Below are 19,290 nucleotides of genomic sequence, written 5' to 3' on the forward strand. Positions count from 1 at the left end.
ATAGTATTATATATTTACTATGTATATATATGTAAACATATATATACATAGTGTGTGTGTGTGTATATATGGGGTACATGAGAAGTTTTGATACAGGCATGCAAGTATCATGGAAAATGGGGTGTTCATCTCCTCAAGCAATTATTCTTTGTGTTACAAACAGTAAAATTGTATTTTTTTAGTTATTTAAAAATGTACAATTTAATTATTTTGACTATAGTCACCCTGTTGTGCTAGCTAATACTAGGTGTTGTTCATTCTTTCTATTTTTTGTACCGATTAGCCATTTCAACCTCCTCCTCACCCCCCTACTCCCCTTCACAGCCTCTGGTAACCATCCTTCTACCCTCTATCTCCATGTGTTCAATTGTTTTGATTTTTACCTTCCACAAATAAGTGAGAACGTGTGATGTTTGTCTTTCTGTGCCTGGCTTACTTCATTTAACACAATGACCTCCAGTTCAATCCATGATGTTGCAAATGACAGGATCTCATTCTTTTTATGGCTGAATAGTACTCCACTATGTATATGTATCATATTTTCTTTGTCCATTTATCTGTTGATGGTTGCTTAGGTTGCTTCCAAATCTTGGCTATTATGAACAGTGCTTCAACAAATGTGGGAGTACAGATATCTCTTTGATATACTGATTTGCTTTCTTTTGGCTACATACCCAGCAGTGGGATTGCTGGATCATATAGTAACCCTATTTTTAGTTTTTTGAGGAACCTCCAAACTCTTCTCCATTTTGGTTGTACTAATTTACATTCCTACCAACAGTGTACAGGAGTCCCCTTTTCTTCACACTCTCCATCATTCGTAACTGCCTGTCTTTTGGATACAAGTCATTTTAACTGGGGTGAGAGAATATCCCATTGTAGTTTTGATTTGCATTTCTCTGATGATCAGTGATGCTGAGCATATTTTCATACACCTGTTTCCCATTTGTGTGTCTTCTTTTGAGAAATACCTATTCAAATCTTTTGTATATTTTCTGATCTAATTATTAGACTTTTTCCTATAGAGTTTAACTCCTCATATATTCTGGTTATTAATCCCTTGTCAGATGGGTAATTTGCAAATATTTTCTCCCTTTCTGTTGCTTGTCTCTTCACTTTATTGATTGTTTCACTGTGCAGAAGCTTTTTAACTTGATGTGATCCCATTTGTCTATTTTTGCTTTTTTTGTCTGTGCTTGTAGGATATTACTTAAATTTTTTTTTACTCAGACAAATGTCCTGGAGAGTTTCTCCAATGTTTCCTTGTAGTAGTTTCATAGTTTGAGGTCTTAGATTTTAGTCTTTAATCCATTTTGATTTGACTTTTGTATACGCCAAGAGATAGGGGTCCAGTTTCATTCTTCTGCATGGGGATATACAGTTTTCCCTGTTCCATTTATTGAATAAACTGTCCTTTCTTCAATGTGTGTTTTTGGAAACCTTGTCAAAAATAAGGTCACTGTACATATATATTCTGGGTCTTTTGTGGTTCCATATAAATTTTAGAATTGTTTTTACTATTTCTGTGAAGAATTCCATTAGTATTTTGATAGGGATTGCATTGATTCTGTAGCTTGCTTTGGGTAGTATGGACTTTTTAAAAATACTGGTTCTTCCAATCCATGAGCATGTAATACAATGACATTTTGTGTATCCTCTTCAATTTCTTTTATTAGTGTTTCATAGTTTTCATTGTCGAGATCTTTCACTTAATTGGTTAAGTAAATGCCTAGGTATTTCATTTTATTTGTGGCTATTGTAAATGGAAAATTACTTTTTTATATCTTATTCAGATCAGGTTGTTCACTGTTGGCATATAGAAATGCTACTCATTTTTGTATGTTGATCTTGTATCCTGCAACTTTACTGAATTTGTTTATTGGTTCTAATCGTTTTTTGGTGGAGTCCTTAGCCTTTTCCAAATATAAGATCTTAGCCTCAGCAAACAAGGATCATTTGACTTCTTCCTTTCCAATTTGGATACTCTCTGATCTGTTTCTTTGTCTTGTCTAATTGCTCTATCTAGGACTTACAGTACCATGTTGAATAACAGTGGTGAAAGTGGCATTCTTGTCATGTTCCAGATCTTAGAGGAAAGACTTTCAGTTTTTCCCCATTCAGAATGATACTAGCTGTGGGTCTGTCATATATGGCTTTTATTATGTTAAGGTATGTTCCTTTTATACCTAGAGTTTTGAGACTTTTTATCATTAAAGCAATGTTGAAGTTTAATCAAAAGCTTTTTCAGCATCAATTGAAATGACCATATGGCTTTGTCCTTCAATTTTGTTGATAGGATGTATCACATTGATTGATTTGCATATGTTGAACCATGGTCGTATCTCTGGGATAAATCCCACTTGCTCATGATGAATGGTCTTTCTAATGTATTGTTCAATTCAGTTTGCTACTATTTTTTGAGGAATTTTGCATCAATATTCATCACATACTATCCTGTAGTTTTCTTTATTTGATACGTCTTTTTCTGGTGTCAGTGTCAGGGTAATACTGGCCTCATAGAATGAACTAGGAAGTATTCCCTCGTCCTCTATTTATTTTGGAATAGTCTGTGTAGGATTGGTATGAGTTGTTTTTAAAATGTTTGGTAGAATTCAGCAATGCAGCCATCGGGTTCCAAGCTTTTCTTTACTGGGAGACTTTACTAAGGCTTCTCTTGTGTTACTCGTTACTGGCCCGTTCAGGTTTTGGATTTCTTTATGGTTTAATCTTGGTAGGTTGTACATGTCTAGGAATTTATCCATTACCTCTAGATTTTTCCGTTTGTTGGCATATAGTTGCTCATAGTAGCCACTAATGAGCCTTTGAATTTATCTGGTGTTGCGGGAAGTCAGGGACCCCAAACAGAGGGACCAGCTGAAGCCATGGCAGAAGAACATAAATTGTGAAGATTTCATGGACATTTATTAGTTCCCCAAATTAATACTTTTATAATTTCTTACACCTGTCTTTATTGCAGTCTCTGAACATAAATTGTGAAGATTTCATGGACACTTATCACTTCCCCAGTCAATACTCTTGTGATTTCCTATGCCTGTCTTTACTTTAATATCTTAATCCCATCATCTTCGTAAGCTAAGGAGGATGTATGTCGCCTCAGGACCCTGTGATGATCGCATTAACTGCACAAGTTGTTTGTAGAGCACGTGTGTTTGAATGATATGAAATCTGGGCACCTTGAAAAAAGAACAGGGTAACAGCAGTGTTCAGGAAACAAGAGAGATAACCTTAAACTCTGACTGCTAGTGAGCCGGGAGGAACAGAGCCATATTTCTCTTCTTTCAAAAGCAAATAGGAGAAACATCACTGATTTCCTTTTCTCAGCAAGGAACATCCCTGAGAAAGAGAATGTGCCCCTGAGGGTAGGCCTCTAAACGGCCCCCTTGGGGGCAGCTGTCTTTTATGGTCGAAGCTAAAGGGGTGAAATAAACCCCGGTCTCCCGTAGCACTCCCAGGCTTATTAGGATGAAGAAATTCCCGCCTAATAAATTTTGGTCATACAGGTTGTCTGCTCTCAAACCCTGTCTCCTGATAAGATGTTATCAATGACAATGCGTGCCCGAAACTTCATTAGCAATTTTAATTTTGCCCCGTCCTATGGTCCTGTGATCTCGCCCTGCCTCCATTTGCTTTGTGATATTTTATTACCTTGTGAAGCATGTGATCTCTGTGACCCACACCCTATTCACACACTCCCTCCCCTTTTGAAAATCGCTAATAAAAACTTGCTGGTTTACGGCTCAGAGGCATCATGGAACCTGCTGACATGTGATGTCTCCCCCAGACACCCAGCTTTGAAATTTATCTCTTTTGTACTCTTTCCCTTTGTTTCTCAACCAGCCGACACTTAGGGAAATAGAAAAGAACCCACGTTAACAATCGGGGGCAGGTTGCCCCAATAAACTGGTATTAATTATAATATCTCCTTTCTCATTTCTGATTTTATTTATTTGGGTCTTCTCCCTTTTTTCTCCATTAGTCTGGCTAAAGATTTGTCAATTTTGTTTACCTTTTCAATAAACCGACTTGTCATTTTGTTGACTTTTTGTATGTTTTCTTTACTACAAAGTCATTTCTTTCTCCTCTGATCTTTATTATTTCTTTCTTCTACTAATTTTGGGTTTGATTTTCTCTTGTTTGTCTAGGTATTTAAGATGCATTGTTAGGTGATTTATGTGAAGTTTTTTTCTTTTTTGATGTAGACACCTACAGCTATAAATTTCCCTCTTAGTACTACTTTTGCTGTATCCCATAGGTTTTGGTATGTGGTGTTTCTTTCATTTTTTAAAGACATTTTTCAATTTTCTTCTTAATTTCTTCATAGACCCAGTGGTCATTTAGTAGCATATTGTTTAACTTCTGTGTGTTTGTATTGCTTCCAAAATTCCTTGTTGTTGATTTCTAGTCTTATTCCATTGTGTTAGAGAACATGCTTGATATTATTTCATTTTTATTGAATTTTTAAGACTTGTTTTGTGACCTACTATGTGGTCTATCTTTGACAATAATCTGTGTGCTGAGGAGAAGAATGTATATTCTACAGTCATTGAATTAAATGTTCTGTAAATATCTATTAGGTCAATTTATTCTATAGTATAGATTAAGTTCAATGTTACTTTGGTTGAGCTTCTATCTGGGAGATCTGCCTACTGCTGCAAGTGGGGGTGTTGAAGGCTCCAGCTGTTATTGTATTGAGGCCTATCTCTCTCCTGAGCTCTAATAATATTTGCTTTATATATCTGGGTACTCCAGTGTTGAGTGCATATATATTTATAATAGTTACATCCTGTTGCTGGATTGACCCTTTTGTCATTATATAATGACCTTCTTTATCTCTTCTTACAGCTTTTGTCCTGTTGTCAATATTTTTGTCCTGATATCAATGTTTTTGTCTGATATAAGTATAACTACTCCTCCTCTTTTTGGGTTTCCATTGGCATGGAATATCTTTTTCCATCTCTTTATTTCCAGTCTATGTGTATCTTTATAGATGAAGAGTGCTTCTTGTGGTCAACACAAAATTGGGTCTTATTTTTTCATCCATTCAGACACTGTATCTGTTTTTTCTTTTCTTTCCTTTCCTTTTCTTTTCTTTCTTTCTCTCTTTTCTTTTCTTTTCTTTCTTTTTTTCTTTTTTTTTTTTTTTTTCTTGAGACAGCATCTCGCTATGTTGCCCAGGCTGGAGTGCAGTGGCAGGATCTCCGTTCACTGCAACCTCTGCCTCCTGGGTTCAAGAGATTATTGTGCTTTAGCCACCCAAGTAGCTGAGATTACAGTCACCCACCATCATGCATGGCTAATTTTTGTATTTTTAGTAGAGATGGGGTTTCATCATGTTGGCCAGGCTGGTCTCGACTCCTGACCTCAAGTCACCCACCCACTTCAGCCTCCCAAAGTGCTAGGATTACAGGTATGAGCCACCATGCCTGGTCGAGACACTGTATCTCTTTTGATTGGAGAGTGTTGTCCAGGATCTGAGCCTAGAAAGGGGTCCTCACAACTCTGTCCAGTGCCCTATCCTACTGTGACTAAGCTGGTGTCCAAGATGCAAGACAAAATCCTCTTTACTTTTCACTCTCCTCTCCTTAAGCAAAAGTAAGGAGTCACTTTCGTTACTGCGGCCTGCACTGCTTGGGGTGGGGGAGGAATAGTGCAAGCACTCCCTTAGCCCTGCCAGCTGGTGTCTCCCTTGATCACATGCCACCCTAGTCCTCTAGCTCTCAGCCCAGGCTATGACTAGGAGTTACTTAGGAATTGCTGTTCGTGTGTCCCAGACTGCCTCTCAAGTTTTCCTGGGACCCCAGAGCACTTTGGCCCACAACGGTGAGGCTTGCCAAGAAACTCAAGTTCTGACTGCTGGGATGGGCAATTCCCTTCTGGCTGGGGCTGGTTCAAATATTCCCTCTGTGCACAGGCACTAGCTGAGCCCAGCATGACTTTTTCTCTACTGTGACAGCACAGCACTTAATTCAATGTAAAGTTCCCCAGTAGCTGTATTGTCCCAAAAGTACAAAGATTCCATCTCTGCACTGTACATCCAGTGCTGGGTGATTGGGAAGGGGTGGTGTTGGCGATTCGGGACTGTCTCTCCTGCCTTTTCTCAGTGCCTCTTTTAGGAAGATGAAGTTAAAACCAGGTACTGTGATTGCTTACCAGGTTTTTGGTTCTGGTGACAGTGCTTTCCTGTGTGCACATAGTTGTTAAAATGTGATGTCTCAGTGAGGGAGATGAATTGTATAGGCTTCTATTCTGCCATCTTGAACCACCTTGTCCCACGTTTTTGAATTGTTGAAACCATGGTTTATGGGGAGAGGTTCTGTTTCGGTTTTTACCCTAAAGATCTTCTTTGAAAACCATGATTTACTAAGTAACTAGTTTGATATAATTCATTTTTAAAATTTAGCTATCTATGAATAGAAAAGGATGAATAAGTTATTCCCTTAGATACAGCAATCAACATTATTATAAACTGACACACCAAGACACTTACCAGTTCACCTAAACATTGAAATTATTTAAAAATTTATTTATTTATTTATTTTTTTTTTGAGGCGGAGTCTTGCTCTGTCGCCCAGGCTGGAGTGCAGTGGCCTGATCTCAGCTCACTGCAAGCTCCGCCTCCCGGATTGACGCCATTCTCCTGCCTCAGCCTCCTGAGTAGCTGGGACTACAGGTGCCTGCCACCTCACCCGGCTCGTTTTTGTATTTTTAGTAGAGACGAGGTTTCACCGTGTTAGCCAGCATGGTCTTGATCTCCTGACCTGGTGATCTGCCCGTCTCGGCCTCCCAAAGTGCTGGGATTACAGGCTTGAGCCACCGCGCCCGGCCTAAAAATTTATTTTTAAACTTTACGTTTTTGCGATTTAAGTGTCTTGTTCGCTATATGCTCTCCTACATATGTCTACAGTGTTTGGTCTGATTTACTTTATTGGTTGTTGAATGTCAGAAACCACATTAATTTTGCTTGTATATATAATACTCAGTAGAGTGCACACTGGTAATCAATACTACTTGATGATAATAATGGCGATGAACACTCTAATTTGATAACATCAACTTGGCATATATGCCAGAAATAAACCATCATAAACTTCAAGAAAACAAGTCTCATTAATCTGTCATTTATTATAATCTCCCTCCATCAATTGTAGCCTCTATATACTGTCTTTTTTGCCATATCTAAGTTTCTTCTTGTGTATTTCAGATTAGAGCTTGCCTCCTCTCACATACTATCTTCCATTTCATGCTGCTCTGTTCAAGTGTTTATGTTTCTGCTGAAGGCTGTATAATCTAAGATAATCCCTAGCTATTGTCAATATCATTCACTGGCCAGTCATTGCGTTTTGCATACCACTGAGAGAGTGATTGTGAGCCAAATAGAGGAGCTTTTGTTTCCACCCAGCAGCCCAAAATGAATTGTATGATTTGACTGTTGATGCCAATTACATGAAATTTTTACTACCAGAGGCAAAGCTTTAAACTACAAAAGATTAACCCCATTTAGTTGGTGTCTTGAGGTATTTAGTGTATATTGGACTATCAAAGGGTCTCCTTACAACAAACCAATTATCAATGAGTAATATTCTTATCTTATTGCGACTTCTTGAAACTCTGTAAAACATGAACCATTCAGCACAGTATACCATCTAAATTAGATATCTAAACTAGCCTTGATTTACATTTCCTTGTTTAGTTTTAAATATACTTTCTTCTGAATTCTTAGTTGTTAAGAGCAGGTGGTGAAAGAATTTAAAGAAGAAAATCTGTTATATTTATTAAGTGAAAGAGCTTTTTGAAATGCATTAAATGGAAGTTTGTTTCTGCCCATCAGCTTATCTTCTGCATATTCCTATTTATAGTTCAAAGCACTTAAGAGTTGCAGAGTGATTTGCTTTTTATGATCACCACTTCATCCAGGATCATTTGCTTTGTATCTTCAACATTTTCAGATTCTTATAAATCTTCACAGTTCACTTAGAGGTTAGTTTAAAACTTGCTTCAGATAAGAAATTGACTAGATATAAAATTCACGTAATCTCAGAGATAGCCATAGATCAATATCCCCAGTCTTTTTCTCAAAGTAATTGAACATTTTTGTTTCCCAGGATAGTTGTATACAAGCATTTTCATCCTCACCATAGATGATTCTAGTTCTTCAGTATATGAGGGGACTATATTTGCTTGCTTGTTATCTAAATAAACATTTTTGTTATTGTCAAAGGAAAAAGACTCTAACATAGAAAAAAATTTGTGTCCCTAGGACTATCCTTATTTTGGAGGCTAATATTAATATTTGACTTTATTCATTGTGTATTTATTGGTTTTTCATGTCACAAATTTCCCTTCTCTAAATATGCATTTTTTTCTCTACCTGGAAGAGATGAGTTTTAAAAGAAGTTACTGTAAAATAAAACTGTGCTGAATGTAATTTTCCCAGAAACTCTCTTTATTTTATCAATTATAATTTGCTTTGGCTAACTGTTACAGAAGCTCAAGGTAGCAATAACTTAAATAAAAGAGAAGCATATTTCTTTCTCGTGAAAAACCCTGGAGGTTTGCAGCCAAGGCAGATATGTTGGCCCCACTCATTTCTGTTTTCTACCAAGTTATCTTTATGTGGTGGAATTTCATCCACATGTGTTGCAAGATGGAGCTCTCACCGCATCCACATTCCACGAAGGATGTAAGAAGGCCACAGGAAGGGGCAAAGGGTGCATACCAATTGTCTTTTAGGAAAATTTCCTGGGAGCTACCATGTTATATTTCCATTTATATTTCATTGGCCAGAAGTCAGTCACATGGCCACATCTAAGCTGCAAGTGGGACTGGGAAATGTTGTGTTTATTTCACATGTGCTCTGCTAAAATCACTCATGGAAAAAAAAAAAAAAGAAAAGAATATTGGAAGAGAACTAACAGTCTTCATCATGTATATTTAAAAAGAGTGTATATTGTTTTTCTTTCTTTTCTTTTCTTTTCTTTTCTTTCAGAAGGTTGCTGGGGCTGGTCTCAAACTCCCTGGATGAAGTAATCCTCCCACCTCAGCCTTCTGAGTAGATGGGATTACAGTTGCGCACCACTGCACCCGGCTCCTGTTTTGTTTTGTTTTATTTTGTTTTGTTTTGTTTAAGGAGCCCTAAGAAGAATGTAAAAAGGGCAATTTTGTCTTTGGTTAACCCTTCCCCTGTTTTTTTCATAATTTTATGAACTCTGATTCAGCCTGCATCTTACTGTGGCTTATTAAATTCTGCCAATATAAAAGTAGAAGTTTTCATCATTTCCCTAGGTACCTACTTTTCTGTTTCTCCATATTCTCAAAGTAATTTCTCATTCATCAATTTCTGTCTGACTTAGATTTAAGCTACTGCTTAGGAAATGTGAGAAATGGAGAATTTGGTTGTCATAGTGCTCCTACTTACAGGCCTAATGCTTACCTAAATTTTACTAAAGTTAGATCCTAAGTTATATTAGTTATATAAAGTTAATTAGTAAATTTTGCTTACTAATTCACTGACTAACCACTATAAAACAAGGATCTAAGTTTAAAGCTAAAATTATGACAGTGTAGTGAATTTTCAAGACGTTACTTTTTCTGGACACGTAAGATAGACCTCGCATAAGGTAAAAGAGCTTATTTTTAGGCACACCTATGTGTCAGGCATGGGTTCAGAGCCCTAGATATATCATTTCATTCTCAAGAGAACCTTATTTTGGTGATGAATAAGTTGGGTTTTAGGATAAATAATTTTCTTAAGCTCACATGTGAAGTATGTGCCAGAGTCTATGTCTTGACCCCAGTTATGAATTCTTTTCTGCTACATAGCCTGCCTCCATGGCATTTCACATAGGATTTCTTATGCTCAAGGATTATGTTCTTCCTTCCAGATGTATAGACATCAGTAGAAACAACACAAATATGTATAATGACTTTTTAAACTCTCATGTACAAAACCAAAGTACTTTAAAAATATGTTTAAATTTTTGAAGGTGATATCTTTATGTTCAAGATCAGTAGCAGAAATGGATGGATAGTTTATTCAATAAATTATTAATGCAGGATAAATTTCCTCATATTTACTTTTATTTTGCTATAATAAGGTCAAATTATGACTTTTAGGTGTGGATACAGCAATATATAAAATAATCTAAGACCTGGATATGTTTTTCTAATTAGGGAGTTAGAGATACACGAACAGTCTCTCATAGAGAAAAATATATCCATTAGTCTCTAAAGTCAGTATAACATTCTGGTGAAAGGTTTGCTTGCTTTCTTGTCTGCTTGCTTGTTTTACCTTCTATTCTAGGAGAATGTTTGTCACAATTATGAAATTCTAACACTTTAAAAATCTGTTTACTCTATGAAAGTTGCAAACTCTTGCTTGTAAGGCAGTTTTCACAAGAATTATTTTCATATTAGTTTTAGTTTATCCGTGGATAGTCTCAAATTCCTCTTGAAAAATACCAGTTTTCTCAAGGGAAAACTGCCCATTACAAGCCAAAGATGTAGTTTTTGAGAGATTTCTGCCTGAAATACGGGTTTTAAAATATTCTTTGTAGTTTCCTAGTATGGCTAGATACTTGTAAGAAATGACAATTCAGATGCCTTTGAGTGATTTATATGCTTGAATAAATTTGAAGGATCTTTGTTCATAAAAAGACAAATTTTGTCTGTTTAGTTTGTCTTGAAATGCTTTTTTAATTTTTTTTCAATTTTTTCATTTGTCTTTCTCTAATATTCAAAATTATAACATAGTACTTGAAAACCAAGGATGGTTCATTCTGTGTCCTTTGTTTTGAAGGAATTTCGGGATCATCAGAGATACAATTCTGTAATCTCTATGGGTACCTTCCATAAAATAGTAGCATCCTGATAAGGACGTAGATGCTAACTTTTATTTTTATCTCATATTCTTTCCCCTATCTCTCAGTAATGTAGGAGTGACCCAAGGTAGCTGTTTATTGGGACCTTACCAATGTCAACCAATATTAGTCAGCTACGACCACAATAAAGCTGTGTGACAAGCATACCCCAAAAGAACAATAAGCGATAATCCTCATATTCACGGGGTTACATTGAGTAATCTCTGATTCAGAATCTGATTGTAGGTTGACCAAACATGTCTGATCTATGTGTCTCATTCTGGGGCACAAGCTGGAATGGCAGTAGATACTTGAGGCACATTCTTCCATGGCGGAGTTCTAAAGATCTCAGAAGGGTAAGCAGAAACACATGATGGTTCTTAAGACCTACATTTATAACCAGCATACTCTCTTCCATCCATAGTCAATTGTCAAAACAAGTCACATGGCATATCCAAACACCAGGGTTAGAGAAATACACTCACAGTTAGTGAACCCATTTCAAGAGTGTGGATGTATAACACTACTACAAAACAGAACTGAGACTTGCAACTTGAAATACTACACTATTCTAGTAGAATTTTATTACAGTATTAGACATTTTTGATAAAACATATACAACTCTGTTAGAAAGCCTAACTTACAATTTGTTGATCCCACTTGGAAATGTATTCTGAATCCATTTTTTCACAAGTTTTCTCTCTAATTCAATGTATTGGGGTACTTTTACCCAAAAAAATAATATTATAAAGCATAAAGTTAATGCCCCCCATAAAAATAGAATACTGAAACAAACTTTAAGTCACAGTTTTATTTACTGACTTGAGAATCTCCTTGTGCTTCAGCACACTTGGTAGTTGGATTTCCAAATAGCATCATGACTTTCCATACCCAGCTGTCTGCTGCTCAAAACTACCATAAGCTGACTATCACAGCTCACAGGATACCCTTGAAGAAGACCATCTGGTTTATGTCTCTTGGCAAAATTTGTTTAAAAACAAGCAGCTGCATGACAAAGTAAGAAAGAGTCTCTGTCTAGCTGTGGTAAATAAGTAGCTTTGCAATACTCATAATAAAGCATTTTTCTAATCCAAGCCAACATCTTCAAAAGGAAAGCATTATTTTCTTACAACTGAAAGAAAAATCTACAGAATTCAGTGATGAGTGAAGGACTCCATTAAATTTGTTTCAGCAGCTTGATTAGATACAGTCTTCTTGTAATAACTATTTTTAAAAGTATTTATTTAGAATCCAATACTTGGATATCATTTTAATTATTTATACTAAGAGATTTACATTTCATGAAAGCTTATCCTTTGAACCCTAATACTCGTATTGTGATGGTGAGCCGGAATGAGTAAGGTCACTTACTATACAGTTGGTATATAATAATTTGTTGAATAACTCTCTCCTCCTGTTACTGGCAGTGAATCCATACGGGTCTTCAGTAACCTTAATTCATGCCTCATCAGAAGAAAGAATTCGACCAAGTAGGCATAAGGCAGAAGAAGAGACTGTGGCAAGTGTTAGAGCAGGAAAGAAAGTTTATTTAAAAACTTTAGAGCAGAAATGAAAGGAAATAAAGTACATTTGGAAAAGGACCAAGTGGGCGACTTGAGAGATGAAGTGTCCTGTTTGATCTTTGATTTATGGTTTTGTATTCTGGCATTCTTCCATGGTCTTACATCCCTTCTCCCCGATTCTTCCCTTAGGGTAGGGGACTATCTGCATGCACAGTGGTCTACTGACACTTGGGAGGGGAGCACACACGGTATGTTTACCGGAGTTGTATTCAAGAGGTATTCCCTTACCAGTCGAGTGTTTCTAGAGGAAGGCCATGCCAGTTACGCTCTGACATTTTGCCTCTTAGTGTGCATGCGGGAGCCCATTTGCCCAAATCCTGGGATCTTATCAGGAAGCTGCTGATCACCAATTTCAGGTGTTTTTATCTATTGGGAGACTGCCTTTCCCTGGTACTGGCTGTGACCAATTATTATTTTAAAGACACAGTTTAATAACCACCTGACCATCACTTGATGGTTACCTGACATTCCTGGTTGGGGTTGGGGGGTCTCCTACCCAGCTCATATCTGACTAGCTACCTACTGTAACACTACTATTAGGTATATCTGTGTCCCATTACACTCACTGTCTATTACACAAAAGAGTACATTATTCATTTTTCAAAAGAATGAGTGAATTTTCCGCTCCAATTAAGGGCTTTTCTTTACCTCTACATAGAGGATGAGACTAGCCATGCTTTAAGATTGATTGTGGTCTTAATATAAATTCTTGCATTGTGAGTGTCTCAGTTTGGGTTCTTACATAAGTAAACCCTGAGACAAGGGTTTGAGTTCAAATACTTTCTTTGGGCAGTGATTCTAGGAAGCTGCGGTAGGATAGTGGAGTTGTGAGAAAGGTAAGAGAAAGCAACCTGTAAAGAGTATGTTATCAAGCCAAACACCACTGTGGGAACTAGGGCTTAATTCCCTGGAGAAAGTCTGGGAAAGCATAACACACTTCTCTTGGAGTTATCTTAGACAAGGTGCAAGAGCTGAGGTGTTTATATTTCAACTCCTGTTAGTCACTTTTAAAGGATCACTCAGGGTGTCAGGGTATTCATTTCCTTTTGCAAGTACTTCCAGCCTGTTTTTGCATGTGGTTATAGCTACTTTTTCTGCTTCAAAGATAGACTTTAGACTAAGACATGCAGTTTCTGGCTGTAGGACATCATCCAGAGTACCCTGGAGTGTTCAGGCCCAAGATAATGGGTGAGCTCCACCTGGATCTATTGCAATGTGAGGGAGGGGCATTATTACCCTAGCAAGGGCCACTGTACTTCCCTACCCAGCTGGTCACTCTTCTGCTTATTTGTGTTACTTTTCTGACTCCTGCATTCCCCTGATCCTGATTCACCATAAGCTTTTGTATTCTGAGTCTTGTATGGCTGTGTCTTTCTATTTCATCCTTGTTGACTTACTTGTTTAATCTTTTGCTAATGTTTACCTTTGTTATTCTTATGTACTCACTTTTGGTTAGCTCTGTGTATTATTGAGTCTTGCTTTACAACTTTAAAAAGATCATAGCCATGGTTTGTTTTTAAAGTTTGATTCATAACAGTTAGTGACAAAATTAGAAGTGGAAATTAAAGGTCATATACATAATCCTACATAAGCCAATTTCTTGAATGGCATAAAATACTTGAATTTGTCTTTTACTATCACCAATATAGAAATAATTTGGGGGTATTTCTCAAAGTATTAATTTAACAAAATTTTATTTTTGTGCCAAGATTTTTTCAAGTCTGGAAATTATTAAAATTATTATCTTTAAAGTCAAAGGAAAAGTTAATATTATGGTTACTTTTCTTTGGTCACAGAATTGCTGGAGGCTTCTATGACTTGCTTGAACCAGCTGACTTTATGCACAGTGTTGGTTAGAAATTCACTACTAATTCCAACATTTTCAAAGTAAAGTCCTAAAAGACCAAAAATACAGTTCTTGAAATATACCTAGAGAAGGCAAGAATAAATTAGTTTTCACTAGAAACGAAGACAAATTTTTCTCATTAGTTCATTCTGCCTCATGATCAGAATTCTTTGCCGCATGAAAATATTTTGGTTTATAGATGGTAACATAAAGAGTAATATGAATAGAGATCTAGACAACTCACTTAGATGACAGAAAAAGAAGGAGCAAAGCTTTTGAAATGTATAAAGAAGAACATTTAAGAGAGACATGAACAAGGCTGGAACTACTTTAAGGTTGAAGAACACATAAAAATGAGATAAGTGAAGTTAAGTGAAAATCTTTCGTTTACTGAGAAGAAAGAGAACTGAAAACTGTGTGAAGGTTTTTGTTTTACTTTGTTTTGTTTTGGTTTGCTTCTTAATAAGGAAACAACAGTGGCAAATCTGGGGCATTAGGAATGGTGGAACTTTTATAACAGTGATGTTTCAAAGGTCACAAAGGAAATCAAATTGTAGATTGGGTTTATTTTTTTATTTTTTTTATTTTATTATTTTTTTTATTATACTTTAAGTTCTAGGGTACATGTGCATAACGTGCAGGTTTGTTACATATGTATATATGTGCCATGTTGGTGTGCTGCACCCATCAACTCGTCAGCACCCATCAATTCATCATTTATATCAGGTATAACTCCCCAATGCAATCCCTCCCCCCCTCCCCTCCCCATGATAGGCCCCATTGTGTGATGTTCCCCTTCCCGAGTCCAAGTGAGCTCGTTGTTCAGTTCCCACCTATGAGTGAGAACATGCGGTGTTTGGTTTTCTCTTCTTGTGATAGTTTGCTAAGAATGATGGTTTCCAGCTGCATCCATGTCCCTACAAAGGATGCAAACTCATCGTTTTTTATGGCTGCATAGTATTCCATGGTGTATATGTGCCACATTTTCTTAATCCAGTCTGTCACTGATGGACATTTGGGTTGATTCCAAGTCTTTGCTATTGTGAATAGTGCCGCAATAAACATACGTGTGCATGTGTCTTTGTAGTAGCATAATTTATAATCCTTTGGGTATATACCCAGTAGTGGGATGGCTGGGTCATATGGTACATCTAGTTCTAGGTCCTTGAGGAATCGCCATACTGTTTTCCATAATGGTTGAACTAGTTTACAATCCCACCAACAGTGTAAAAGTGTTCCTATTTCTCCACATCCTCTCCAACACCTGTTGTTTCCTGATTTTTTAATGATTGCCATTCTAACTGGTGTGAGATGGTATCTCATTGTGGTTTTGATTTGCATTTCTCTGATGGCCAGTGATGATGAGCATTTTTTCATGTGTCTGTTGGCTGTATGAATGTCTTCTTTTGAGAAATGTCTGTTCATATCCTTTGCCCACTTTTGGATGGGGTTGTTTGTTTTTTTCTTGTATATTTGTTTGAGTTCTTTGTAGATTCTGGAAATTAGCCCTTTGTCAGATGAGTAGATTGCAAAAATTTTCTCCCATTCTGTAGGTTGCCTGTTCACTCTGATGGTAGTTTCTTTTGCTGTGCAGAAGCTCTTTAGATTGGGTTTAAAAGCACTGGAATTACTTCCAGCCTCATTTTTTCAGCATATTGTATGTAACAAGAAATAGATCACCGCATAGCTAAAGGGGGGCAGAATTTAGGTTTTAACTGGTCTCAGTGCAAACTGCTTCATAGTTCCTTTGCATTTGGTGGTGTATGCAAATCATGAAAAGTATAAACATTTATTATAACTGTAATTATTGTTACATTATGCATCTATCTATTGGCTGCATAGGGCCATGTGTCTTCTCGCAGGTATAATAATAAATAAAGAAAAGACAGAAGTATATCTTATATGAAGGCTGCCATTATCACCATTATCAATGGCCATAAAATTAGATTTCTTATATGTACAACATGTGAAAACTGGAAAATATATTAAATATGAAATGTTTTCCATTAAATAGTTCTCTAAATGATTTTCATAACATTTCTGTCCATGATGTGTAAATATTTAGATCAAAGACTACGAGTGTACAGAACTTAAAATACTTTGATCAAAAAAATTCTCTTATTAATATGACAATGACGTTCAAAAGTAAAAGGGTAAAAATACAGTTTAGCATTAATAAGTAAACTCAGAAACTAAAATATGTTGATCATTCTGCCTGTATTAGTCTGTTTTCACGCTACTCAGAAGAACTGCCCAAGACTGAGTAATTTATAAAGGAAAGAGGTTTAATTGACTCACGGTTCCACATGGCTGGGGAGGCTTCAGGAAAAACTTATAACCATGCCAGAAGGGGAAGCAAACACATCCTTCTTCATATGGCGGCAGGAAGGAGAAGTGCTGAGCAAAGGAGGAAAAGTCCCTTATAAAACCATCAGATCTCATGAGAACTCACTATCACGAGAACAGCACCATGGAGGGGGGATAACCGCCCCCATAATTCAATTACTTCCAACTGGGTCCCTCACATGACACATGGGAATTATGGGAACTACAATTCAAAATTCAATTTGGGTGGGGACAAAGCCAAACCATATCATTTCATCCCTGGCCCCTCCCAAATGGCATGTCTTCACATTTCAAAACACAATATGCCTTCCCAACAGTCACCCAAAGTCTTAACTCATTCTAGCATTAACCCAAAAGTCCAAGCCCAAAGTCTCATCTGAGACAAGGCAAGTCACTTCTGCCTAGGAGCCATAAAATCAAAAGCAAGTTAGTTACTTCCTAGGTTCAATGAAGGTACCAGCAATGGGTAAATACACCCATTCCAAAAGGGAGAAATTGGCCCAAACAAAGGGGCTCCAGGCTTCATGCAAATCAAATCCAATGAAGCAGTAATTAAATCTTAAATCTCCAAAATAATCTCCTTTGACTCTGTGTCTCACATCCAGGTCATGCAAGATGTGGGCTCCCACAGCCTTGGGTAGCTCCACCCCTGTGGCTTTACAGGGTACAGCCCCCTTCCTGGCTGCTTTCACAGGCTAGCATTGAGTGCCAAGGCTTGGGTCTTGCACCCTCTGTAGCCATGGGCTGAGCTGTGTCTTGGCCCCTTTTAGCCATGGCTGGAGTGGCTGGGATGCAGGGCACCTAGTCCCTAGGCTGCACATAGCAGAGGGGCTCTGGGCCCAGCCCAGGAAACCATTGTTTCTTCCTAGGCCTCTGGTCCTGTGATGAGAGGGGCTGCCATGAAAACCTCTGACATTTCCTGGAGACAATTTTCCCATTGTCTTGGTGATTAACATTTGGTTCCTTGTTACATATGCAAATTTCTGTAGCTGACTTAAATTTCTCCTCAGAAAATGGGTTTTTCTTTTCTATCGCATGCTCAGACATCAAATTTTCTGAACTTCTATGCTCTGCTTCCCTTTTAAACATAATTTCCAATTCCAAACCACATCTTTGTGGATACATAAAACTGAATGCTTTTAACAGCACCCAAGTTACTTCTTGAAAACTTTGCTGCTTAGAAATTCCTGCCACCAGATACCCTATATCATCTCTCTCAAGTTCAAAATTCCAAAGATCTCTAGGACTGGGGCAAAAAGCCACCAGTCTCTTTGCTAAAGTGTAGCAAAAGTGACCTTTACTACAGTTCCCAACAAGTTTCTCATCTCCATCTGAGACCACCTCAGTCTGTACTTTATTATTCATATCACTATCAGCATTTGGGTCAAAGCCATTCAACAAGTTTCTAGAAAATTCCAAACTTTCTCACATCTTTCTGTCTTCTGATCCCTCCAATTCTCTAGAAAGTTCCAAACTTTCCCATACTTTCCTGTCTTCTTCTGAGTCCTCCAAACTGTTTGAACCTCTGCCTTTTACCCAGTTCCAAAGTTGCTTCCACATTTTTGGCTTTCTTTATAGTAGTATCCCACTCTCTGTGGTACCAATTTACTGTATTAGTCTGCTCTCATGCTGTTATAAAGAATCGCCTGAGACTGGGTTATTTATAAAGGAAAGAGGTTTAATTAACTCACAGTTTTGCATGGCTGGGGAGACCTCAGGAAACTTACAATCACTGTGGAAGCAGAAGCAAACACATCCTTCATCACATGATGGCAAGAAGGAAAAGTGCTGAGCAAAGGGGGAAAAGCCCCATATAAAACCATCAGCTCTCATGAGAACTCACTATCATAAGAACAGTGGCACAGGGATAACCACCCCCATGATTCAGTTACCTCCCACCGGATTCCTCCCATGACATCTGGGGATTATGGGAACTACAATTCAAGATGAGATTTGGTTGGGGACACAGCTAAACCCTATCACTGCCTTTAAGATACACGAATTGTTTTTCTACGTTAAATAAATTTGTAGATATTTGGTTTTTATTCTCTTTTCAGTCTGCTGAGAGCAGTAGTCTGTTGGAAGTGAGTTTCATTTACATTTTTTCCTTTGGATGTCATATATATAATATATTATAATATATAATAATTTTTAAAATCAATGGCTGAGGGATAAACGAGGGTTGGTAGAAAGGGAAAGGATAAGTGTTATAGCTAATGGACCATGTTTTAATGCATCTATAATTAGATGGAAGTTGTCTCTTACCATTCAACATCCTGGAAGGCCTTCCTATTGAGGACATTTTCATCTTCTTTCATCTTCCAGAGCTAGCACACGTGTTTCATGTCTTTAGATAGTGAAAATCAATTCAAAATTTCATGGAAAACGCTCTCTCTTCATCCTAAAGGAAGAATTATCATGGCTATTTCATTTATTGAAAGGTGGAACGTGTTACAGTTAGCATGTAGTTAATTCCATATATGTTAATGGTATCATTTTATACATTCACAAAGTAAAAGACCAAATTTTGCCAAGTTCTTGATAGTAACAATAGTAAAATGGAATTTCTATTGGCATATTTTCATATTATTCTGAAATGTTGAGTGAATTTATTAAGATTGATAACAATATGTTGTAC

The 19,290-nt window shown here is 37.2% G+C and overlaps 1 protein-coding gene across 1 annotated transcript in view; it reads left to right on the plus strand.

Moving 5' to 3' along the window:
• The window catches only part of DMD (dystrophin), a 2,292,995-nt gene that overhangs the window by 1,090,593 nt on the left and 1,183,112 nt on the right, over nucleotides 1-19,290 (plus strand). The window lies entirely within an intron of this gene.

Source organism: Piliocolobus tephrosceles, chromosome 12 (genome assembly GCF_002776525.5).
Source record: "Piliocolobus tephrosceles isolate RC106 chromosome 12, ASM277652v3, whole genome shotgun sequence".
NCBI lineage: Eukaryota > Metazoa > Chordata > Mammalia > Primates > Cercopithecidae > Piliocolobus > Piliocolobus tephrosceles.